The following is a 27,439-nucleotide window of genomic DNA, read 5'->3' as shown; positions in this document are numbered from 1 at the left end:
GGAAATGTTTAGAGCAAAAGATGCCTTAAAATTTGTGTATGGTACTGCTACTTTCGAGCAGAGTTTCTCCCCACACATCTTTTCAAAACAGAATTCTTCTTTTTGAATGCTAACCATCACTAGTTATTAACATGAAAATAATTCCCTCAATGTATGGTATAAAAAAATCATGTCAGACCACAAAACTGATGGTTACTAAAGGAATTACTGTCTTTCACTTTAAAGAGAATGTCCAGCAGAAGTAGGAATAAAAAACAAAAACATCCTTCAATTTCTCCGATCAAAAATCCTCCTGCATCGTAGAGGTAAAAAAAGTGCAAAAAAATAGAACATATTTAAACAAATATAGAATACATTGGAAATCTGGGGGGGGGGCGCTGATGAAAATGGGAATTCTGACATTTTCTTCACTGTGGGAAGAATTTTGTCCTGAGCAACATATTCTTTTTAAAGCTCTCTATATTTTCACAGATACTCCATATTATAATTTCACTACAGAAGGACTACTACATACTTTACAAGTATTAATTAATTCAAGCGCAACGACTCATTCAGGAGAGAGTGTTACAGCTACAGTTTACACAGGAGGACCCTCAAAGGGGCCTGGGTTCCTTTTCCAGTGGCAGAAGTGGTGATGCGTGGTGGATAGGCACCCGTTCCATCGCAATCTGCTACTTGCAAACCTTTACATCTCACCACACAGCTGTACCAAGAGCCACCCGAGGTGCAGAGCCTGGGCTGAGGAGGGACATGGAAAAGCAATTTTGAGCTGGTCCATGCCAGCACTGCAGAGTTTAGCCCTCCAACACTTCCATAATGGCAGCATACAAGGGTGGAGGTGAGGCACAGGTGCAGAAAGGGGACACTCTTCCCATTCCACCCAGTCCTCTGGTTAATTTCGACTGGTATTTCTAATATAGAAGAATAAATTCAAAGAGAAGGAGAGGCAAGTGTTGCTATTTTTCCTCAAGCCTAAATGCATAATATTCAAGAGACTAGGTCAAAGGAGTTACTCACATCCAGTGAGAATATTCCTGCTCCTGTATATTTTTGAAAGCTATTTAATGCAGAATAGTAACCTAGATAACTTCCAGAAATCATATGATGTTTATGGAGTGTTTAGATCGAAACACAAAGGGTTATCAAAGGCAATTATGTGGAGAACTAGCTTAATGCAGAAAACTCCTGTGTCTAGAGATCAAAGTCAAATCAGAATACTGATTGCATGCAAAAATTAATTTGTTCCATCTCTTCCTAGGATTCCTCAGATTTTGGCATGATCTGACCGTCTTTACTCAGAAAAGGATCCAAGGAACTGGCGTGTTTACACAGTATGACTGAGGTGATTGCCACCGCTGGTACATGGTAATTATTGCAAATTTGGGAGCAAGCACCGGAGTTTGTAAACTTCCAGTGACATCCATACAGCCTGCGTGCTTCCTACACAAACTGTCTCACTCCAGGGCATTTTATGGGCTTCTCAACCTTCTACAGCATTTACGGCTAATCTACAAAAACATTGTGAAAGAACAGAATCATTAAAAAGGTAAAAACAAGGCAGGAAATCTTTAAAACGAGCGCTCGGTATTTCTCATCCAACTTTAGGTATTAAAATTCCAGCAACATCCATGGCTCAGATATAAAACCACACTGCCGCGCCGCCTTTCCTGCAGAAGAGGATCCTGCCACTCCAGCAGGAACGCCAACCTTGCCATTTTCTGCCTTTTCCCGATTTGTCAAAACTCCAGCGGCGCTCAAGGGGCGCTGCGGGCGGGCGAGCGCCGAGCAGCTCCGGTGGCACCGGGGCCGGAGCCCCGAGCGCGGCCGGAGCCGCCGCAGCCGGGCCGGGGCCGGGGCCGGTGCCGCCGCAGCGCTCGGCAGAGCCGCGGCTCCTCCGCCCGGCGGGATGGGGCCGGCAGCGCGGGCTGCGAGCCCGTAACAATGGCCCTTTGTCCAGCTGTGGCCGCTTCCCCCTCTGCAGCCAGGCCTTATCTGCTCAGGAAATGCCTGCTTTAACTGACAGGTAGGAGATTAAATCTACAGCTGCCGAAACACAATCTCCGCTCTGTTAGATAGGCTTTCATTGAAACGCGCTACAAACACATAATTTGTTTATGTTGTACCAGCAATCTTTGACAAAGCAGACTGTCTAGCTGAGACAAATGTGGTTAAACCCATTTATTGTATTATTTCTGCTACACAGAACAAGCTCTTAAAACGTAGAAACTACACAAGGCACAAAGCTCTAGCTGTCTCAAGAAATCAAGAATAGATGACTTCTTGTTACACTAGCCCCCTTTACACAGCATAGCATGTGCCCTCCTGGAAAACATCCACTGTGATTTCTTTCTTTTTTTTTTTTTTTTTTCACTCTCCCCTCCACATCAACCCCCTCCCCCCCTCCTTTTTTCTTTTTTTTTTTTCTTTTAAAGGGGATGGTTCAATGATGTTTATGTTTCCAGGTTTTAAAGTTTCTTTTGTTTTCTCTAGCATCAATAGCTTTAAAACAACTAAGTCAGTCAAAGGATGCCTTTAGTTTTAAGAAACAAGGGGATATTTTTGAGAGAGTACTTCTCAAAGAAAGAATCATTTTCCAGACACACTGTCTGGTCTTCCTGACTTAATGCATGCTCAAACCGAAGTTTTGCCTGACTAATGAATGCCGGACTGACACCCCCCACCCCTTCTCTCTCTGTTTTTTAATCATCAATCACCTATTTCTCAAAACATTACTTCATTTTTGTTACACCTTCTGCCTTATTTTAAAATAATATTGCTGGCTGTTTATTTCAAATGAAAGGCACGGGGAACTGATGAATTAAGTGTTTATAAATCTGAGTTTTCAGATTGAAAACAACCTTTTCCATAATGCAAAGGCTTTATAAGTAAAACCTGTCCTTTAGCCTGAGTTTCTTCTGGCCATATATTACTCCCAGTAAACTCTGCTACAAGAACTAACTGAGTGCTATATACTGGATATGAGAAGGGCAATGTTTGAGGAGGAGAGCCTCAGAAATTTACTCCAGTGGAGCAGGACTCCCAAGAACACTGTGGCCCATAGCATTCTTGCCTTTCTGTTTTTAAGACTCCATTCTCTGCTGATCTGCATGTGCACCTCCAGTTAATGTTACTGGGAGTTGTGTGCACACACAGATGTGCTCAGCACTGGCATGTTCAAACATCCCTTCACTCTAGTGAAATTTAATAAATGAGCCTTCCCAGTGTTATTAATACAGATGCTCAATAAGGAAGATCTTGTAAACCACTGAATTGTTGCTCTAATGGTTAATCATAATTAAAAGGAAAAGAAATAGGAAGAGTAGTCAACATTTTAGTGTTTGATCATTCACATTACTTCTATAACCATCCTGCCTCTCCTGAGGCATTCTCTTCCATAGCCTTTTGCAGCATGTTGGTTTCCATATTATTTTATTTAACCTTAATCACAGCATTCATCTCTGGGTTTGAGAGGAAGCTGTAACAGAGCTACCCTACGAGCTGCCACTCAGAGCATTCAGTTTGGCATAAAATTAAAAAAGTATGCAATAAACTGGCTGAATCCATAGGGAATCCCTCAAACAGCATGGATAATGAGGGGAATCCATAACAGACATAAACAAACCCAGAAAGATGTCTGGGGCCAACATCATTATGTAAGATATATGCCCAAGATGTATGGGCATACGTTTGAATGTTCAAACTAAGCCTGTATTAGATTGATTGAATCTCAGCATGGGGCTCAGTTAATAAACAAACCTTGCCTTCAGAAAGTATTTGGAGCTGAAATCATGTATTAGAGCCAGGCACCTACTACATGTGGCACTAAGATGCCCTCCTACCTTAAAGCTTTGTTAAAACAGGATGGTAAAGGAAATTAGAAATCCATACTACCAGAGGAACAGATACAATTTTCAGGTTAAGTGGCACCACTCTAAGGCAGTTGTTATCCACAGACTGTATTTCAGTCTATGCACCAGGGGCATATGAATAGGATTCACATTAAAAATTAGACACCGTTTGGAATCTTTGGGCTTTGATTCACACTTCCCATGTTTTTTAAACACGTTACTCATATTCTCATAAAGGATACAACAATAATGCTAGCAAATCTTTCTGGTAATTATTAATTTCACTGTAGAATAGCTTTTTTGCTATGCTTGGCTTGTTAAAAAAATGCATTTTGTTCACCTCAGGGTACACCATTAGCTTGCATATTTGCTCTTTTCCTTTTTTTCCAGGTTTTGTTTAAATATTCTTCTTAAACCTGTATATTAATCACTGCTCAGAGGGTGAAAGAATTTGCAGGAGCAGCTGAAGTGCTACTTTTTTCACAAAGTAGGAACTAGTTAGTGCTGACACTTTTTATTCATTGGAAGGTGAATGAAAGAGAGAAAGAAAAAAAAATTAAGAGTAAGGATGAGGGCTAACTTGGTGGTAGACAGTCCAACAGGTCAGTCTAACTTAATAAAATCTTGCAAAGTTGTGAGCTGCAATGGCATGTCTTAGTGACAGCCACATCCAGAAAGTTACCCCTGTCATACTTTTGATCATTGGGTTGGGTGATCAGAAGCAAGAGAAAGATTCCTACAAAAATACCCATCTAAATAGGCTTCCAAAGTCAGAGCAGAGGACAAAAAGCTTCTTTCAATAGCTCTGCTCCAGTCCTTACATCTGTGTTTACCTGTAAGCTACAATGCTCCACTTTGAAGCACAATGTTTTGGTGTTCCTATACAGGAAACAACTGCAAAATATTTCAGAGTGTGTACCTGTAGCACCTTAGTTCTCCAGCACCAAGTCCACATGTTAACAATGTTTAAGTACACTGAAGATGACTTTAGAGAAATTTTTTTTCTCCTAAAAAGTGGACTGTGGAAGTTTGTGTGTAGTACTTGCCATGATAAAGTCACATTTCTTAACAAGAAGCAGCTTTCCTATTAGAATTTTTTTAAATAAAAGTTAATATCTATTTGTCTACATTATAAATTTATAAATGTGTAGCTATGTTTATGTATTTATGTATATTTATGTTATAAATATACAAGCATATTCTACATACACATAGGTACATATAGAATAGAGAGATCTGTACATATATCTATGACACATTTCCATACATATATTTTTTACAAATAATCCTAACTATGCATAGGTTTTATAAATAAATAAATAAATAAATAAAGTATATATATATATATATATGTGTGTGTGTGTGTGTTTATATATGTATGTAGAAAATGCTTTCCTCTTATTTCCCAAATGCCTCACTCAGGATTTCTGTGTTCTTAGACACACCCATTTATACAATTGCCCTGCTGTACTCCTGGATAGCCTCCATTTAAATTACTTCCTGGGACACATAAAACCTGTGTTTCTGCAACGCTTCCTCTGGCCAGACCACCTTTATCAGGAGTTGTACTTTGAGCATGATACATTTAACAGGTTTGCTGCTGAGTCAAGAAGTCTGCAAGGCAGCTGGGCTAATCATAGTTACTTGAGTAACAAATATAAAATGTTTTTAAAATCATTCTATCACTCAAATCTATTATTGCTGGATTTCTCTCTGTCTCTTCTATTTATCAAATAATTTTTTTCTCCTTCCCTTAATCTCTTCACTCCTCACCTTCAGTCTCTTTACAAAACTCTTAGCATTAACTCTCACTTTGTCTCTTTTGGGATGTAGGTCATCTTGTATGCAAGGTAGCTATCCAGCAGTAAATTCTCCTTTTTAGGTAACTGATAGCAAGAAAGTGATGCCCAAAAGTTGCCAATAAACTTCCATTATAAGGAAGGAGACCATAGTGAAGTACATTCGGCTTTCTTGTCTTTAGGGGGTCATGGTCACAAATTCAGGAAAAGTTTAGACATAAAAGTAGCACCACATCAAGGAAATGAGGACACCTACAAACATCTGGTTTTTAAGATAGACACATGCAGCTGAAACAAATTAAAATTGTGATTTTCTAAAAGCCTCCTACTGCACTCAAGTGTCTTCAGAGTAAACAATTATCTTACCCAAACTCCCTGTTTTGTTAGTCCATGATTTTCTCCACCATGTTTTCAGGTAAATAAGACTTTTCAGCATGCAATTTTTTATTTCAGTTTAGGTACCCCTTTGAAAATACTTTTTAGGTTGTTGGGGTTTGGATTTTTTTCCTTTTCTCATTATAAATCAAACTCCATAAGTGGCACAGATCATACAAGAAAATAGGATATCAATAAAGAGTTTCTGAGGTGTGAGGGCAAATGGGCTGAACAGGATTAATGTAAAATGCTCAGACCAGCTAATCCACATGCTTATTTTTGACCACACTGGTATTGAATTTTTAAGGGACACGAAGGGGAGAGGTGTAATAATGCACTTTAAGAAAAAGAGAGGAAGAGGTTGCACTTACTGTTGGTAATACATACAAATGTATTACTTAATGCTTAGACCCAGAAATGCCCATTCATGCTTTATAGAATAGATCAGATGTCTCTGTGATGTTACTGCTGTCTGTCTGTCTGCTTTATGTTGCAGCTGAACAGAGCAATAGAGCAGCACCCCCTGCACTTTCACCCATACCGGCATCCCTGGTATTGCTGCCCCACAGGTGCCTGCTGTAGTGGGACTGTCCTGCTTGCAGCTGTGTTACAAACAGCAATACAAACCCAGCTCATCTCAGCATTCATATTGTACTTTTTCATGGTACATCTCCATTCTCCCTCCTGGAAGCCCAGACCATGTTCAAATCTCTCTTTCGTTTTCCATGCTCGCTGTCTGACTGGCTTTTGCTGTTACTACTCACTGCTATAACCTCTGTGCTATGCATAATAAAAATCTTTCCCATCTGAGTTGTCTGCCATGGTTACTGGAAATCTGCTGTATGTAGCATTCCCAAGAGCAGGAAAGGAAGGTACCTTAACTGCAATTGGATAAATATCACCTTTTCTTTAAAAGGAACGTTTACCCTCACTGAAACCACATCTAATGGTGGCTGCTAAGCTACCCCCACATCTGCAATAGGATTCCTGTTAATTTGCATTTTACTCCTTCTGGTGTTGACATAAGAACTGGAGTATATGCTCCTTTTCATTTTTCATCCTTTGCATTAAGGAAAAAAAAAAAAGATCATTTCCCTAATATTTCACAAAACTTCACCAGAAAATATAGCTAGGGTAAAAACTATCTGATCCCTGCCTCCTTATGGTGCTTTTTAACTGAGTTTGCATGTTAATTTATTGCATGCTTTGTTTGTAAATGTGCTTCTGAAATAAATGAAGCATTTACAAATATGATTAATCTACAGATTCAGAAGCACGCAATAAAGAAACAAATTGCTGAGTGCCCTTGTCCTTTTACACAGAAGCTAAAACACAACTTTCAAATGTCTAAGACTGCCTAGCTCTATTTTTTCTTTCAATAAAGTTGTTTAAAATGGATGTTTTCAGCAACCAAATTTTTACTAAGTTCCTGGTTCCAGTTTCATTTATACTAGTGTAAGTCAGAAGCAACTGCAACATATGCTGTAAACCAACACCAGTGTAAACACCGTGTAGATGAGGTCAAAATAAGGCTGTTATTGTATGACTTTTAAAGTGCTCATGTAGATTAATATTCTCACCCCTTAACAGCTTTAGACACATCAGCATGAACACAGAAATGCAACAAGTTGAAAATTCAAAGTACATTTACTAGTGTATTTTATGCCACTCACATTTTCAGTCAGACCACCCAGAGCAAAGAAAAGAAAAAGCCACAACAAAAAAAGCCCTCTGCATTGTTTGCAATAATATGGAAGGAAATTGAGTGTATATTCTCTTCTTCCTGTATTTTCCAGCTAGATTAAGCTGTTGTCTTCACAATTGCCTCCCAGCTGCTGTGACTTGTGAAAACAACAGACCCTGCTCTGTTGTCTGCAGAAAGCCTGGATTGTTATGAGTAACTTTATTGCAGGCACATGAGTGTGTTAAGACTTTAAAACACGCTCAAATGTCATGTGCACACCCAGTGACGGGCAAGAATAATTATGAAAAAACAAGAATTCTATGTCTACGAAACAGTGTCAGACAAAATGGGCCATTCATTGTGTTCCTTTGGGAATGCTTGGACTCTCCAGCCAGAAAACAAAAAAGGCACTTTTTTCCTGCCGTAGGCTGAATACTTAGCTTTGCCATCTGAGCCCTAAGAAAACATGGGCCCCCTCTCTAACTACTGGCTGGCCCGCACACAGTAAAAAGTATTAATGTCCCCCTTTTTTCCAGCAGCTCCCTCTGTGTAGGCTGCGGCCAATGTAAAGTCAATGCAAAGACAAAAGTTTGCCTAACATTAGTAAAAAAAACATAACTCTTGTGCAGTCTGAAAATCCCTCTGACACACAGAGGTTTTATTCTGAGGCATAGCCCCTCTATCCTTGGGCGAGTTACCGTAGCTACTGTTAATGCTTTTAGCAGGTCATAACTGCTGCCTGCTACTCCCCTTCGAGCTCTCCAGAAGTCTGTGGATGAATCAGGTTGTACACAATTGTTAAAAACTATTATCTAATTGCCCCATTTGCTACTGTCCGTTTTCACAGTTGGTGTTTTCCTAAACAGAATCTGTCTGTCCCTGAAAGGATTCTTAGAAATGGAAACGTAACGTGGCTTAGCTCGGCATCAGGTCATTTTGATACCAGTTTTTTTCCTCACAGGTGGACTAACTCCAGTCTCATCTTAAAAGTGATAAATTACAAGCAAATGAAAAGCTTTTTGTGCTATTTCTAATAATATTTTCTATGTCAGACACCATTTTTTCTAATGTACATATTTAAGCTAAGAAATCACATTTGTCCCTATTTTTTGTTCCAGCATCTATTCAGCATATTCAGCTAAGTGTTTGTACCTCTTTAAAAGAGGTGACCATACAAATTCAGTATTAAACTGGAGCAATGTTTCACAGAAATAGAAACGACACACAGTAACTTGGAAAATCCTTGTGTGCTACCCATAAAAAGACAAGAATTATTTCTTATGAATTTGGCCCGGTGTCTGAATATGGATTTGCAGGTTATTATTTAAGAAATTTAGCAAGGATTTTACCTTGCCATGCTCAAAGCAGGCCAGGAAATGAGAAAACAATGGAATCATAATTCTGAAGGGCTCTAGTGAATCTGTATATTCATAAGGAGTGATAGAAGGAAAAAGGAAGGGCAAACTGTAACTCCCACAATTTTCTGGGTTGTTATTTTCTTCACTAAACCCTCTTACTCAACTTAGATAACATAAGTAGATTACATCTTCAGCATTAAATGGGTTTTGAAAGGATATAGTGCTTTAACATTAAATTCTTCCCTTCTTCAGGGCATGAACTGTCCTTCCTTATTTGTGCACTGTGTAAGCAGCACCTACCAGAATATGACAGTGATCCTGACTGGGGTCTCAACCAACTGTGCAAATATTAGTACTTGTAATATTATAATAGGAGGCCATTATGGTTAATATTGTGTCATGCCAAGATATCCCAGGGGGACACATCAAAGATGAATGTGCACAGGTAAATTGTCTTGTCCTTTTCTAGAATCTAAAAGAGAAAGGTTTCAGACCACTTCTTGTCACTTCTAATATGAAAGTACAGGCTTAGCCTCAAACATGTATTTAAATCAGAAACATACAGTACTATGAAATGAACCATCAGGCCATCCATGAATTTGTTTTAACAATCCAACAATATCACCATTTCTCATTCATCCACTTAGCTTAATTTTCCTACCATCACTTTCATTGCTGAGGTTGTCTCTATTAAGCCATTTTTTGTGCATCATTAACTTTTAACCAGGCATCGATAGCTTTATTGTTTAAATTGCGTATGACTTTATTTAACGTCAGCATTTCTTCTGGCTCCTGACATGAAGTCACATTTTATAACTAATTAAATTGATCCCTGGGAAGCAGAAGCCACTAAACGGAATTATTCGTACCCAAGTGTCAATATATTAAATCAAAGGGCTAATGAGTTGGGTCACTGCTTCTTTTATCTGAAAGCTGCTGCAGAATAGAATTCATACCAACCTCTACCTTCTGCTTTAACAATCAATTTTATTTAAACCAAAGGTAACTAATTAATAAATTTTGATATAGCTGTAAATAATACATTTAAGCCTGTTTTTATGACTTGTGCACATGTTAAGGTCACTCTTCTAGGCATAAAAAATGCTTTGTTGATATAAACTGTCTAAAAGCATATCTTTTGAACTCCCCATGTGTAAGGAACATTACTTCTAGGTCATAGGAAGCTTCCAAACTGACTTAAAAGGTGTTTTGTAAGTAAACAGTTTTGAGAACTTTTCAGTTTTCAGCCATTTCTATTATAGGCGTAAATCAAGATGAAAATTTGCCTCTTGGAACTGACAATACTGCCTAACGAAAGTGATTAAGAAATGACTAAATTTGTCATGTCAGCTTTTCCTATAGCTCTTGCAGCTGCTGAGTAATATTTTGGATGCTTTCACTATTTACATCTGGACACTACTTTTAAAATTCATCACCTAATAATTCATACCACTCACAGATTTAGTCATAGTTCAGCTTTCTTTGACAAAAGGCTTGTAGATGGTTCAAGAGAGCTATCTTTACTGAAGTTGTCTTCAACTAATCTGTTTACATCCAGACTGCTTAAAAAGACATTGTGAAAATCTCCCATGCCTCAAAACCACATTTCAGTGTCTATTTGTTTTGCCTGAGAGCCAATCAACTTCTCTATCTTATAACCTTTGGATAGTTCACCTGTGTGGAAGCAGCAAGCATACTTTGACACTAACTAATGTTTATAAGCTATAACTAGGCTTGAAGTTAAAGAGCATTAAAAAAAATTCAAACAAAACCAGGATGGATGCCATTGCCATATTTGTTTGAGTGAAAATACACCTACTTTTAGCAGCCTAAACAACTAAACTTTTGATACAGCTTGCCATATGCATAAGGAGATCAGAAAATGGGGTGAAATAAGACTTTCTCTCATTCATTCATTCTCTTCCCCACAGCAAACAGGACCCTGAAAGGAATGTGGCTGAGGCATCACCAGCTCCCTAATCTACATCTATGGCTGCACCCCCCACACAAAACAAACAAAGAAATTATAAACTGGTTTCAAAGAAATACCTGAGCAACCATTGAGAGCAAGGCTGGGATTGTTCCCTTGAAACTAATGGTTATTTTAACACATAATGGTGAATTAAAAATAGGATGGCAGCAACGTCCTCCTAAAACTCGGGTTTGTTGTTTCACCACTAAGATCAAATGCAACACAAGGAACACCACAGATCTTTTTTAAAAAATGCATGTTCTTGTACCCACACATCATTTGCTTTCTCAAACAGTAAATTAGGGGTTTTTGGCCGGCACAGTGGTTGCCTTATAAAACAACTTTAAATAGTCACTTTTATCCATTTATAAATGGATATACTTTGGAGGGTCAAGTATGTGCTGTTGTTTCACACCACAAATGTTTTCTTTCGTTTCCAATGGTTAAATGTCATGAGAGCGCTTGACCCCACTACAGAGCATCATTCAGCATCTGGGGGAAACCACAAATATGGCTGTACCTGTGGCTGGCATGAGATCATTTAAAAATAAAAGATCATTTCAAAAGCGGATTCTGTAATAGTGAGACATTTGCACCTACAAATATTTATTAAATATGGACTGCCTTAATATATATATTCTGTAGTCTTTATGCTTCTCTAATGTAAGGGTTTTTTTTTAAATGTATCAAATATTTGGAGCTATAGCAACATTATAGTTAGATTAATGGGCTACCATGAATGGTCATTGAATATACATAGAATTTGCTTCTTTTTTTCCCACTTAGATGGCTCAGGAAAAAAATATTTTTGGTAAAACTGGGAAAGTTCTACGCAAGTGTTCATGTCTTTGGTAGAAATAAAAAGTAATGCCTTTAAAGAAAGACTGAAAACACAATGGTGCTACAACTCTGTCAGCCACAGTTTCTGTGCAAAGCACAGAGGGAGTTTCATGTAAAGAATGTTTCAGAATTGTGTTACAGACTTATGTTGTTGCTGGAATTCAAAGAAAACAAATTGCAGGCATGATGCTGGAGATCCACTGGAAATAAGTCTTTAAGACAGACAACTGTAGCAAAATCTGTTGCTAGTACTCCAAAAATCAAGTTGCAACTGCTGCACCATATAAAATGGAACAACAGTGTTGAAAGAAAAAGAAAAGTTTGATTCGGGAAAGGTTCAAATTCTCATCAGTTACAATGGCAACAACTGCTGGAAAAACATGTGGGTAACAGAGGAGGAGGAGGAGAAGTAAGCATTGTTTTCCCAAAGTAAATCGTTCACTGCTCATCACCCAGTTAATGTTGTTCAAGCAATATCATAGTTAAATCATAGAGAAATCTGTTTCTTCAACTAAGCTACCTAGCAAAGATCCTGATGATATATTTGAGGTTCAGTTCTGCCCATGAGAAAACAAAACACGTGAACAATGTAAAATCTACCACTAAATACTTAGTAGTGGCCAAATAGAACTGCTGGGAAACTTATCTGTCATCACATTCAAAAATTGGTTTAGCTTATGGGTTTGGAGAGTTCTGCAAAACATAAGAAAGAATAGCCCTTACTAGGGATATTTCCAAATTCTTTTACATGCTGTCTTTCACCAATTACTGTAAAATGATCTAATTAATTTATTTAAACTCTGGACAGCTTTATTTTATTTTTAGAAATTAGCAGCCTGGAACATGCAATTAAGAAAGAAAAATTAATTTCTTATGGTTTAAAATAAAATCGCTCCTTTTTATCTGGTGTCTTCAGTTTCTGGAGAAAAAAAATCTGTAAATACTAGTGCCAAATAACTTACATTATGGGTGTCAGTATTAGAAAAAGTTATTCGGGATTCATAAGGGAGTTGGAGATACACACATAAAATCCAGTTACCACACCACCAGTTGGGTTTTGGGGAGAAAAGTGGGAAGGGAGGGTTCGCAGATGTTAAACACAAGCACAGACATTAATAACCATTAAAATGGAAAAAGAATTGCTCACTAACATGCTAATGCCAATACTTTAAAAGAATTTTTCCCCTAGTTTTTGCCAGTGATTTCACTGTTGTGCCATTGCTGTTACTATACTCCAGTGGAAAGTGATTTGTTGATATCCCCTTAGGTCATTCCAAGCTGTATGGAGCCTACAGCAATTAGCTGCTCATGTTTCTGTCAGTTTTCTGGTACTAGACCTTCCTTTTCATGAGATTTTTTTTTTTTTCTCCCTGTTCATTTATATTAGATGTTTGTGGTTCTCTTGCTCTGAGCTATACAGATAACAATTAAGCTGAAACATTCAAGAACATTATCCTGTTCTTCGTACTCTAGAGTTAGCACAACAATTTCAGAAGGCATCTAATAGTCTGCATGAAGAAAGGCAGAGAAAATGTGGTAAGAAACATGAACTATTTATGTACATTTTTATGGTTTATCTTGGCAAATTTTTGCTTATGATTTTCTCTAAATGTGAGCTCTTGGATGCCTACATATACAGACACAACTAGCCCACATGCAAATTTCCAAACTGATGCTACATTCAAAATTGTTGAAGCAAAAGGACAGACTATCTTTATCTCTTCACTCCTTTGGAATTTGTATTTTAAATTCTGCCTATCTATATATTTCTGTGCATCTATTACCTTTTCTCCAAAACTTTAATAAACCTAGCATTTTATGATTAGTTAAAAATGAACAAACTTTTGGGATCTACACGCTTTTGGTGCAATAAAGTGAAGGTTCAAAATTTTTAACCTAAACAATTTGGTACCTCATTTGCAGGTGTACTTTGGAATTATATGTCTAAATGATTTCCACTTCATCTGAAAAGAAGTTGTGGTAATTAATTGCTCCTGCCACAAGCTGTGCCCAGGAAGTTGGTAGAGTAAAACCAGGCTAGTCTGAAGAATATCAGGACATTAAAATGTGTCAGTAAGATGTTTAAGATATGTTAATGAAATTTAGGAAGCAATAATGGCATTGGATTTCTCTGGCAAGTTGAATATACATCTTTCTGAAATATACATAACAGTTATCATACATGAAATTTATTTTCATCCATTCCCTGAGCAAAAAGAAGGATAATTAAAAAGCAGAGCTCTAGGAAACTGGATGATTTCATTTTGCAAGGATTTGTACAACCACTTCTTTATTTTTGTGTAGAATTACTCAAAGTGAAGCAACAGCTAGCTGATCCAAAGTCAGAAATCATGCCAGCCTCACATGAAAATCACTTTCCGGACATTTAAATACATTCTAGTTAAGTTTGAAGCATGTAAATTAATCTGGCTAAGGGTGAAATTAAAAGAATTCCAGTAACAGATTAGTATTACTGGTTGTAAGAGTAGTAGTGATAAAGTGTTTCTCAAGTACTACAGAAAATCATGGAAAAGACCTGAAGGCTTAGACACACTCACTAACAGAGACAATTTGGGATTTTGCTAGTGCTAACAGGCATGCAAACAATTTTTCCAGGCCACTTTCCAAAAGCCTCTAAGAATACAGCCTTAAGTGAATATAGTTTTTCATGAAGGATAACAAACTGACAGCCTAAGAGATGGAAAACTTATAGGCAGGTACAGAGTGAAAATACTATCACTGGTGGAAAAATAAAAAAAGGCTCAGTGGTACTAAAAATTAAATGAACTGGTGATATTTCATCTCTGTGTTTATATATCTCTGTAGCATATGGCTTCTGTACTTTGTGTGAATCACAATGAAGCATCAAATGCAAAAGTCAAGAGGCAAGTTCACTATATGCTTTAAAAGAATTCACAAAAATGACTCTTTCTGTTGACTGCTCCCATTCAAAGGCCTGAATGAACAGGCTTTATAAATATGGGGTACTCATGGAAGCCTGCACAGCCAAGTGTGCCTGCAACCAGATATTTCCTATGTGAATAACTAGACTGGGAATTTTCAAAGGCTTGTAGTAAGCTGTTTCAGCAGCAAATTGTCTCAGCCCTTAGTCACATGTTCCTTAAAAGGAAATCATTAGCAATCTAAAAACTCCCTTTCTTTAGTGTTTTCCAGTGTATGCTCAGTGTACTGAGACACATTGTAAGTGATATTAACCTATGTTATACTCTCCTAGAAAATACCATGCACATCCACTGAAGATCTATTATGTACCTAGCACGTTCCCCAGTTCAGATCTCCCATGTTATTCAGTCCCTACTTAATAGATAATAAAGCCACATTCTAAAACATTTTCAAGTGGTCTTCTGAGCCAAGAACTCAGGTTATCTGCGTTCAATTCCCAGCTCCACCCAGGCTTCCTGTGAGACTCTGAGCAACTCACTTAAGTGTCTGAGCTTCTTGCCTGAAAAATAGGACAAATAAAAAGTTCTTTTTATAACCCTTCTTTTGAGTCTTATCTACCCAGACTTTGCAGTTCTTTAGGGAGAGGAACATCCATTGCTTCTTAGAAGCAATAGTGACTGTAGAGTCTAAGATCAACCATACCATGACGAAACATCCACAACATTTAAGAGGATTGACTCCACTGTGGTACCATTCCAATAGCCTCAGTTCAGCTCTACCAGTGACTTGCAATTAATTGTAGGCAGTGTCTTAAATTTCAAGGGGGAAAAAATAATTCCAAGAAAGAATAAATGGCTTTTTAATAAGTTTTAAACAAAAGGATTATGTGTTTTTAAAGGAATTCAATTGTTAATTTCAGTAGTGAACTGAGCTATTTTTCCCATATTTCCTAACCAATTGCTCAGATTTATAAGTATATTGAAAAGGATCTACCAAACCTTTGATTTTTATTTCTATGTCCTTTCACTGGTACCCACTTATTTTTAATTTTGTTTCTCTGCTGACAGGTAGGAAGTTTATGAATCTCTCTCTTTCTCATGGTTTATATTGTCACCAGTAGTCCCTGATAAATCATGGTCTGAGAGAGTAGAGGTGGGCAGAGTTTATGCAGTGTGTGTGCATGCAGGAAACAAGATTAAATGTGTAGTTTGACCACTCAGGACGCCTTGGGTCTATGGTAGAAATAAATGCTTGAATTGGGGGATGATTGTATGAATTAGCTGCAGCTATTTTAATTCAAGAAATAAATTATACAATCAGGTTTTTTTTTTTAATGAAAGACCATTAACAACAAATCTTTCTGAAACATCACTGTGCAGATATTTCAGTTACTTCAATATTCTTAGACCTTTGATTATACTTTTGATTTTCAAAGCACTTTTAAACAATGAATGAACCTAACAACTCTGCACCAACCCCTTTTCCATAACTGTGGCTGTGAATATTAAAGAGAAAAAAATGAAGAACAAATGGTAGAACAAACCAATAGACAGTGAAAAGAGGATTTCTTAGATACCCAGCATAGAGAGACTTGCCATGTGTACATATCTATTTCCCACCTTTATGCTGTCTCTATTCATCACAGTAAAGTTCTCACATTGTTTTACCTAAAATTCTCCTCCTAATAATTACAAAATTAGTCAGAAGAAACTCATGTTCTTGTAACCATATAAGACTAGGACTACTCCCCAGTAAAAATTTCTGTCAGCATAAAGGAATGACCTATATAAATACAGTATTTTTTATTATTCAGAACTTTCTTCATTTTTTCCAGTTTTTCCCACCACTCTACTTAATATTTCTGCATGTATTTTGCCAAAACAAATTCAATATCTTTGATGGTATGATGTGTGTATAATTCACTTGTGATTTTTCAGTTAAAGAAGCTATCCCAAACTCAAGGGTGTTATAACTTTTTTCTACTGCTACTCCATATTTTCATTTATACCCCTGTGTATTCGCATATGCATTTTAAATACTTCTCTGAAACACCAATAATCCCTCTTTGAAGTACTGAATGGAAACCAAAAGATCAGACATTTTTAGTTCATGACTTTTCTCTCACTACAGGAAACACTCTGAGATCATAATTTGACAGCAATTTCTCTTGTCTTCCAACCCTGAGATGTTTTCCACAGCAATATTTATTCCAAGTAGGCAGATTTTATTGGGAAGTGCTATTAGGCCATAGGTCGTAGATCACCCAACAACAGGGAATATCTCCAGTCCCTGTTTGCTTCTGGAATGCCAACTGTTAGAAAGGGACATGGGAGGTTTCACAGGTTCAAGGGCAAATACAGCCAATGGATTTGTGGCTTTAAGGAATTTGACTTCACTGTCTGCTGAGGTAAAAGCTTGAAGTGAAGTTTTTCCTGTGATTATGTTATTAATAGGGTCTCTCCCCTCCTGGATCCTCTCATTCAACAAGTTTTTTTACACAGGTACTTTTCATGTAAATATACATTTAGGAAACCCAGCCTGTCTGAAGGAGTATGGAAAAAATCCCTCACCTCAGTCTAGCTGTCTGCTTTCACCAAAATTGGAGGAACTTAGTTCTACTTAAAAAAATCTATTTTTCTATCAAATTTCACTGAAATCCACCAACAGGCTAAAAAGTTAGTGGTACATGCACTTCAACACACAGGGCTCATTTCCAGAGGCAACCAGGCTAACAATACAAATCTGGTATCTTCCTTTTCTACTCAAATTGCCAACCTGACAGCTTTAAAAAGTGAAGCTCCTTTTTCTCTTGTTGCCATGTACTACAGCGAGGTCTTCTCACAGAACTGACTATAATGCCACAGACAACTTTCGTAACAGCACATTTCAGAAGGAAAAAGATTAAAACTCCTACAACAAACTCCACTTCATAGTTCTGCTTGCTGGATGCAGCACCTCCCTCCTCAAAGAGGAAAGTCTTCCCAACCCAGTGGTGTCTCTGCAATTCTTCTGCTTTCCCAGGCACTTGTTCTCCTGCTTGCTGGCCTGGCAGCCCTGGTGCCCCCTTTTCTGTGAGCTTATTTTACTCACTAAACTGACAGTGAATAAGATCATGTAGCTACTGATGTCTGCACTTTCTGCTGAGATGAACAGAGATTTCAGGATCTTTAGGGCTTCCTTTCCCCAGAATGATGCCTCTGATCTGGAGTACCAGTCCAAGAACCACAGCAAATGTGAGATGTGATAAATGAGTGAGGGCTGAGTAAAAGAGTAGCACTGAAATACAAGACAGGCCTTCCTTAAATGTGGGGGTTAAAATGTCCTGCTGTGCCTCTGTAAGTTTGAGCCTCTGCTCAGCTACTTCTTACACAGTCCTGGATTCAGGCTGAATCCAAACAAAGTTTGGATCCCACCTCAGGGTGGGACTGGCTGCTCCACTCCTCTCACCTCTAGGTCTTCCTTCCAAGAGAGGCCAAAGGGCTGAGCAGGATGGATTGTGTGGTGTGCACCAACCCATGTCACTGACAGGGGTAACACCCACCCCAAGCTGTCACATAAGTGGGATATAAATCCTGGGAAGGGACTGGGAAGCACATGAGCTCAGCCAGCCAAGAGTCCAGAGTGATCAGCCCAAGAGAAGAAGCAAGTGGCTTCCTCTGAGAGTCTTGGTACAGTTTTTAAGATTTTTTTTTCATGATACTGTGTCATTTTAAGCATCATGAAAAATAAAACAGACAGATCCTCCAGTCATTCCTCAAATAGACCACACTTTGCCTGGTTAGGAACTTTGCCCAGCTTCCCTAGCACAAGAACACTGAATGCAGGTGAATCATTCTGAGGAACTGGACTGGTGTGGTTATAAAATGAAGCCTTTTATATTAGAAAGAGGGTATATCATAAACCTATCAATGAACACATGGGGGAAAAAAGTACAAACTGTCAGGAGAAAATTATGGCCCAGAGATAAAAATTAATAGTGAAGTACTTGTCAAAGTACCAGACTTTGTCCAGACACAGTTGTACCTCCTTCCTAAGATACACAAAAAGCAGCTCAGTATATTTTAAGGCAAATAGTTTCTAGCCTTCAAATTACAGAAAAATAATTTAAAATTTATGGATTAAATGTGGAAGCTACAGATCTGTCTGAAACCCTCTTACTATAGTGATACCCTAATGAAATTAAAGCACTTCTCTTGCACAGGGTATGTAAGATAGAACACTTGATCCCAAAGTATGGAGTATTACAAAAATGAAGTGAAATTTATATCCAAAAATATAATTTAAGTCCCCCAATGTACCAAAACCTCAATAATTTCAGTAGGTTCCAAAAATCTAATTTGGATAGGAGTATTGTCAGCAAATTCATAGTACAACCATCAAACATTCAGAAAGCATTAGTTTCACAAAGCCTTATGTGAATAAAATGGAAAACATTTTAACTATGCCTCAGCAATGCCAATATAACAAAGGGATGAACCTGAGAGCTACAGCAGGTGACAGATTGACTGTTTCTTTGGAGAAAATCTCCCAGTAAGACCCTTTTTTCAAATTGTGCAGCATATTCCAAGTAAATCACTGAAACTACAAACAAAATTCTAACTGGTAAATTTGCAGAAAATATGTAGGCTGAGATGAAATGTATCACCACAAATGAAATCTTTTTCATTCTCTTTTCTCTGACATGTGCAGACCTTCTGCAAAGAAGGAAAGAGAGCATTATTTTGCTCAGTACCCAAGGCTCTGTTTCCATGGGAAGTGTGTGCCAATCTAGAGCAAGTAGTTTGGTAAGAAATGTGATTTGTGAATGCTTGCTTCCCATGGTTTTGCATGAGATGCAAACACAGAGTTTTGTATCTCTGCTGTCTATTAAAGTATAAGTCCAGATCAAAACTTTGCCTTTTAATTTAGGGCATTGTAGCATCTCTTTCCCAATTAAATTATTCAAGTTCTAATATGGGGACAAGTTAGTCTAAAGCCTTTACTTCCAGGACAAGCTGAAAGGCTTTATCAGTGCCACTAATTTCATGGAACTTAATTGAATGCAATACTTTTTAGACTTTTTTTCCTATATCTCAAATGTTGTTACCTAATTACCTATTGTGTCCAAAAACTCTTGAGCTGGAACTCTGACAGAGAGACACACAGCCCAGCAATTTGACAGTTCTTTCCTTAGGAAATCAAGGTTAAAAATGCTTTGGTTTCAGGGATTGCATACTTTTCTTTTTTCTTTAAAACTAAATGCTATGATAAACACAGGAAACAAACAGGCAGATTGAGTGTGAAATTTGCACTCATTATGAGCATTTTATGAAAGTAAGCTACAAATAGTAATAAACCTCCCACAAGACAAAGGTGGCTGTTGGCAAATATAGAAAAATATCTAAGAAATGGGGAGAAGTGCAACACTGAGTCAAAGTGTCAGGCAGCAAGAATGTGAGAAGTGTTGATTATTCCTTCTTTCTTCAGTAGAGAGATATGCTACTTTTATATGATTAACATTTCATTCTGGTAACCCAACAACAATGCAGCAAAGGTATAAAAGTTCATTCTTAGCTGGTAATGGTAAGCATTAGTTCATCTTCCTTTTTTTTATTGCAAAAAAAAGCTAAGTACTGTGGAGCCAGAGCTTTAATACTCTCCTCAGCTCTTCACAAAAGCCTCAGCGAAATCTGGGTCCTGTCATAGCATGACAAGAAGATAATCTGTGTGGGACCTTCCCCTCTGATTAGAAGGTGCTTTCTCTTAATCAGATGGAAAGAAAGTCTCTTGGTAAGAAAGCCCTCCTCCTCCAGAAAATGAAAACAAATCTTTAGAGAAAGGCTTAGTCAGAATTTACATGCAATCCAGGTTAAACCATTTTCCCTGGGCCTTATAACTACCAAATGTCCCTGAATATGTGTGGCTCCTTAACTTCTCTGAAGCAGTGTTTTAATCCAGGCAAGATTTCACCCTGCAATGTGGGCCTTTGTAGCATTAATATCCTAATGGTCCTGGATGCTGCAGCTCATCGAGTGTTACGTACTTTGTCATCTCCAGGGAGAAAGGAAATAAATGGGTGACTTTCAGCCTTGGCAGCTGTAAATCTGTTACCAGGATGAAGAAGGCAGATGTACAGATGTGCTGTTCTGTGGAGCTATTCCTGATTTCCAGAGGTAAGTAGGATCTGGCACAGGTTTGTGGCTTCTATCCCATCAGAATTCATTTATTTAGTGAGAAGAAATAGAAGATTATTTACTTCATAACAATTTTTAGAAGACCCTTCTCAATAAGTGCTAAGGAACGCTGTGTTCTTTCCTACTGCTATTTTTCCTTTCTTCAACATGAAAAAGCAAAGCCTGGAAAGAGTAGACAAGCTGAGAGTCCTACATGCCATTCCCGTGATCCATCATCCATTTCATTCTTCTCAGAAAAGAAATAGATATTTTTCAGTTGAAATGCTACCGCTAAAATCTTTAATTCTTCTTGTTGCTAGAGAACTGTCTACTCAGGAAAGATTAAATGCATTTAAAATTTTGAAGCTAGTTTCATTCTTAGCACTCTGCAACCTGTAGATTGTTCATTTACCATCTTCTTATACATACAATAGAAGCTCAAAGAATAAAAACTGCTCAGTGAATTCTATGAGATTACCTATATTGCCTAGATTATGTGATGGATATACTGAATCAAAATACCAAAGTAAGGAAAAAAATTATTTCTCTAATACTTTTTGAATTGCAATTCTTTCATGTAGATATGAAAGACTAAGTTTCTCAACTAATTTCAAACACAATGCTGATAACTATCATCATTATATTGTAAATAAAATAATGTAACCTATTAGTTCAGAAGGGGGACAATTGAACTGGAAATTTAAAATAAGGTTATAATACAAAAAACACATGAAAAATTGATCCAAAAAGCAAACTGCTTCTACCAAGATCATTCTATAATTTCTGCTGTGGTCTCAGCTTTCACAACTGTACATGCACCGTGTCCTGAGCTACAAGCTTTGATGCCACACAACCCAAAGCCTTCTCCTATGCCATCTTGAAGTCTGTTCACACAATGACTTCGCAGAGCAATGGAAAACACTTTTTTCCACCTGTTTGGGTTCTGATTTGAAGAGGATCAGTATGTTCTGATTGAGGAGGATCAAAAAGGCTGCCTGTTTCACAAGGGAGTTTCCTGTTTGTTTCAGAGTAGGAAATAAGCCTAAAACCACGTAGTATTTCTTGACAAAGTGCTTTGCCAGTGGTGACCACAACATTTTCAAACTGTTGCACTGGAATGGCTCATCTTTCTCTCAAGGTAACAACAGAGTTCACTAACACTATCCAAAAAAAAATAATTGTGTTTTCTACATTAAAAAAAAATAAATTACATCAATCTGTCAAACTATGGACCTATTCTCCACAGAGAATGCCAACTGCCAGTAACACAGGAGGCACCTGAGCCCCACATTGGAAAAAGAGTGTAAAACACCTACTTGTAAGGGGTAGCACCACTAGACTACACAAAAGGCACCACAGAGGTCTTCCTACATGTTTAAACCCATATGCAGACATATTTGAATATGCAGTGAGAGGCTTATAAAAAGCATACCATACTATACATGTAATTAAGTAAATATTAATATGCTTTACATAGGCTGAACCTTTATCTGGGCAATATTAATTATCATAGTAACATAAAGCAATAAGCACTAATGACAATTCCTACTACTATATGTGAGAAGAGGAGAGGCTGAGAAAGAAGAGCAAGACATTGGACATTTTGAAAGAAATCAATCCAAGAGCTTAAAGAAATAGTGATTTTCATTGCAGAATCAAAATGAAATGAGTGGGGTTTTTTGTTTTTTTTTTTGTTTTTTTTTTTTTTTTTTAGCAACCAGGACCTTTAAAGGGGCAATTTTGCAAAGAGAAATAGCACCTTTGGACTTTTAATATATGTTTATGTAAAATGTGAGTGGCAGTTCCATGTTAATAGACCTTGTTTAGGGGAAAAAAAAAAAAAAGAAAAAAAATCAGTTGCTGATCGATGGTGAGTAATTAGCCCCTTAGCATCCAGGAATGCTTCCTCCTGAGCTGGCTCTTTTAAATAGCTCCGGCCCTGGCTGCCTTTGTTGAGCTTGGAAATTGTGCACATATGAGAGAAATTAAGCCCTCATTTAACAGGGACACATGTCTGTCAAGTCCAGAGGAACAAAGGCTGGTCCCTGGGGGCTACTCAGCTCCCTGAGGCTGCCACTCATTCTGTTAGCAATGCTTACCCTTTACAGATTGTGTATAAAACCCAATAAATCATTTCATCTGCTCTGGTTAATATACGCATGAGCCTGGGACTTCCTTCAAAGTTGTTTTTTTCCCTTTTGCTTGCAACTCCTCACATTTATTAAGAAGTGACCTCTCTTTGCCAGAGTTTAGCCAGGTTTTTACCTTTATGCAATAGCATTAATGCCTGTGAAGCAAACCTGAAACATTTACTGTCAGAAATAAAGACATTTGATGCTGCATCTATTTCACACAGGAAATGTTTTACGACTCTTTAATGGTCAATAATCATCAGTGTCTATTGTATAAATTACTAGTATATTCTGTTCCTCCTAAAGTTATGTCTAAAATGCCTGCATATTTCAACTGATAGCAAAATGACAGGGTAAATAAAATTGCAGATTTGTAGCCTTGCATAGGAAGAGACTCTTTTCCTAATTAAAACAAACCAAAAGGAAAGTAATAAAGATAGCACTTTAGTTCTGTTCTTTACAAAGCGTTATCACAAAGACATATCTATGTTGTCCTGGATAAATCAAAAGAAAAAGGACTCTCAAGATTAAAAAAAAAAACAAACTTAATTGCACAAAGTGATAACTGAGGTAAACACATGCAAGACAAAAATTTTCATGCACAATATATCAGCTGCCTCTGAGGTCTCTGTGGTGGATGGACACACTTATCCCCAAATATAAATTCACATGTAGAACAGAGGAATATTTTACAGTTACAAAAAAAAAAAAAGGTAAAATGAAATGCTGTCATTTCCACGTGAGCTCCTTTTGTATTTAAAAAGAGGGCCTAATTCTGTACTTCTAGTATTAAGACTGACATAAATGGAAAGAACATGAACAACACCAGCTGAGGAAATGGCACCCTGCACTGCATTCAATGAAGCAAAACTCTCACTAAGTTGAGCGTGAGTTTTTCCTTATACTTGAGCGTAGGATTAAGCCAATGCAGAAAAATTACTGGTGTAGAATAAAAACAAATTAAAGCGCAGAGTTGTATCTTCTTTCCCTGAAATGGTTGAAGAAATATTTCAATGCCTGCTATTAACAGGGGCCTTTTTTTTTTTAATTTTGTCCACTCTGCAAATTTTAGCTAACACATTGAAAGCCTGCCATTTCTCAAGCAACAATATTACGCTTTGTATTGAAAACCACAAAATAAAGAGGGCTGACTGTTCTGACAGCTTTAATCCTGATGATACTTGGAGACCCAAGTAAAAAGAAACTGGTACAGCATGGAGTTTTCCCTGCTCAGCAGGCAGAGAAAAAGCAGTTCTGGATTTGATAAGTAAAACCAGATATAGTTGATGGTTATATGCTAAAGCCCTGCAATTAATGGAAAACATCAACAGTCCAATGAACTTGCATATCAGTGGGGTCTTTGAGAAAGCCTTTTCTCCCATCTTGTTAAAAACTCATCAGCTGTACAAGTCGGGACTTTTATTTTTTTGTGTAAAGAATCGTGCATGTTACTCTGTTGTCAAAGGGGAAGACATAAAATATCAAGACTCCAGATCCCATTTCTACATTAAAAAAAACCCTGTGCATGTTGTTATTGATATTCCTGACTGCAAATTCGTGCCACAGTAGCAATGAAAAGCACCAGGCAGGATTATGCCCTCAACATGAGGTGCTTCACAAATATGAACATGTGGCCCACTTATCCTGAAGGATCTGACAGTCAGACAAAAACTGATGTAGTAATAGCTCGTTTTTGTTAAAAATACCAATCACTGTTAAAAACCATCCTTCCTGAGACTGTCATCAAACGCTACAATTCAGTGTATATTAAAATCAAGATATTAACAAATAATAACTTTGTAAAAACTAATCTCTGCAAAGAAAACATACTATTATTTCATGCCTCTGCAATCCTGAAAATGACAGAAATGCAATCAATAACCCATTTCTTAGTAATAAAAGCTGCACAATGCAATGTACATATTTGCATTGTTCAGCTTAATAGGGATCTACACCTTTGCCTCCACCACACAAACATTTCTGAATAATTGATTGAACAGACACCAAAAAGGGAAGTGACTGTGTCTACTATGCAGCCACAGTAACAGTCAGGAATGATTCTGAAAGTGTAAGTAAATGAAAAGTAAGCCATTATCAGCAAAAACTAAGTGTGCCACAAAAGTAGTCTTCATTCTGGAAAGAACCTGGCTAAATCTGATTTGAATTGGGTTCAAATTAAAAACCTTGGTTCACAAGCCACAAAACAAAGTAAAGACTTTGTTTGAGCAGAATTTGATTCATTCCTCAATGCCCATATCAGATGTACTTGGTAACAGAAAATCAGTTTCTAGAGTTGGCCATAAGCAAGCATTACCCCAGGCTGGATTTTTCCCCTTGAGCAAAAGTGATCAGAAACTCTGAGCCACTTTATCCACCTACTCTCCACAGATCAAAATGCAAAATGTTGCCGTGAAAACAAGGGAGAATATGCAAAGGTGTTATATGCTATGTATGCCACTGACATAATACTTTAATAGGATATGCTGTAATTTCCTGCAATTAATATCTTAGCAGAGCTATAAAGGCTTTTTTCCAAAATTATACCATTGCATTTACAACACTAAAATTAACGTTGTGTCAACCTTTCCATTATAAGCCCCCTTTTTCAGAGGTTTATAACTTGGCTGTAAAAATATATTCTGGCCTAAAATGTGGCATGTAAGGTCCCCATTTAGAAACAGACATTTTGATTAAATAAAAAACATTATTTAAGTCTGTTTCAAGTAAGTCTTGAATGCCCTACAAACTGTGTGAGGGACCGCCAAGAAGTGTAGGCATTCTTCGAATAAAAACTTATTTTCTCTCCACAATAAAGCCACTGTTCAAAGGATGTTTCACAGCCACGGAATTTGCTCCACATCTGCAAGGAAAATACGTGGATTTGGGAAACTGCAGGCTTCAGTGAGAGTAGCCTCCCCACTTGCCTGTTTGTGTGTGACAATGGTGTGCTTCTGGTCAGCAGCTCAGCCACATGGGAGACTCAAGCTGCCCAAAATGGTTTTCATTTGCGGCTGGGCAGTGGGTGAGAGGAACAAACAAATATTTCTCTGTCTGGCTGAAGTGGATTGATTCTGGCTAAAAGCTCCAACAGAGTAAATTAAGGTGAGTGGTAAGTTGACAGAAAGTCATGATAAAGAATATGATCAAGATGGTAGAGAACCACCCTATGAATTCTGAAACCACAGATTTCAAGTCTGTCAAATTTCATATAAGAACTGGATCGAGCCTCTTTGGAAATTTAACTAAGGTGCTTAAATTAGGAACCTCGTTGTCTAATCAACAGAAGGTAATTCACAGCACCTGGACTGCTTTATATATGGAGCCAAAAGTCCTAATTCAGTCACCCAAATTAGATATCTAAAATTAGATGCCCCCAAATATCTATATGCTTTTTATTCTGCCTCAAAAGAGTGTTGTGAGGATAATACACTTCAGCTTATGAGACACTCAGATATGCAGTTACAGAGGAGATGAGTATCCTGAAAATATATCACTAATAAAATTCAATGAGATGGAAAAGGCAAAGCTAGAAATGTGATAGTAGCGTTTGTCATACCAATCACTCCTTGTCAGAGCAAAAACAAGTGCCATACCCCCACTTCTGAGTAGGGTTTATCTCTATATATTATATTCTATGCATTGCTTTGTCAAGTACAGAACCTCAGTCTATGCTGAGGCTATTAGGTACATATTGCCCTATTTTGTTACCTGTAGCAAGTAGCCACGCAACTCATTTATCTACCTGATCTAGATTTGCAGCTAAACATATATTCCCCCAACTGGTTAATCTCTCATTTACAGAATAAAAATGGCTAATACATTACTTGAAAATAAAGTTCCCTAACTCAAAAGTGCCCTTCCATACTGTGTGACAGTAGTGAGTCTCAAGATGGATTTCACACTTCACCATCAACTGTGAAGTTCTTGACTTTTATTATTTGGTGTTACAACTTTAATGGTTTCTTACGCTGTCATTTCGGGTGGGTGAATAAGATTAATTCAGCATTTCATAATGCACCATTGTATACTGTTTACATCATTTATTTTCTTTTTACTGAATGATTACAAATTTCAATTTAAAGTTAATAACATTTGGTGGGAGTTACTGCATGTGAATTAACCGTGGTGATGTCAGTGCATCCCTCTGGAATTTAAAAGATATTTCACTGTGTTATATCATGTGCCGCACAGTATATCAATTTTTATTTCCCATCCCTCAAGTATGGAATGCACACTGTGTAACTTCTAGATTCTCAATATAGACATAATTTACCCAAGCTGTGCAAATGCCCAACTTGCTGAAGATGATATATACAAGATTTATATTAAAGACTAGTTCTTTCAAGGAAGCAAAAGCCTTGCATACTACACAAGC

The 27,439-nt window shown here is 37.5% G+C and overlaps 1 protein-coding gene and 1 long non-coding RNA gene across 17 annotated transcripts in view; one reads left to right on the top strand and one right to left on the bottom strand.

The window, feature by feature from the left end:
• Positions 1-27,439, bottom strand: part of SOX6 (SRY-box transcription factor 6) — a 370,607-nt gene that overhangs the window by 105,122 nt on the left and 238,046 nt on the right. The window lies entirely within an intron of this gene.
• On the top strand, positions 1,695-27,196 carry LOC139590350 (uncharacterized). The gene is made up of 3 exons (XR_011679314.1): positions 1,695-2,023; positions 20,817-20,932; positions 25,880-27,196. It is a non-coding gene; the product is annotated as an uncharacterized lncRNA (long non-coding RNA).

This window comes from Agelaius tricolor, unplaced genomic scaffold (assembly GCF_023055355.1).
Source record: "Agelaius tricolor isolate 1412-34295 unplaced genomic scaffold, bAgeTri1.0.p SCAF_5, whole genome shotgun sequence".
Classification (NCBI taxonomy): domain Eukaryota; kingdom Metazoa; phylum Chordata; class Aves; order Passeriformes; family Icteridae; genus Agelaius; species Agelaius tricolor.
Note: the sequence above shows the minus strand (reverse complement) of the source record. Positions and strands in the feature narration are given on the sequence as shown.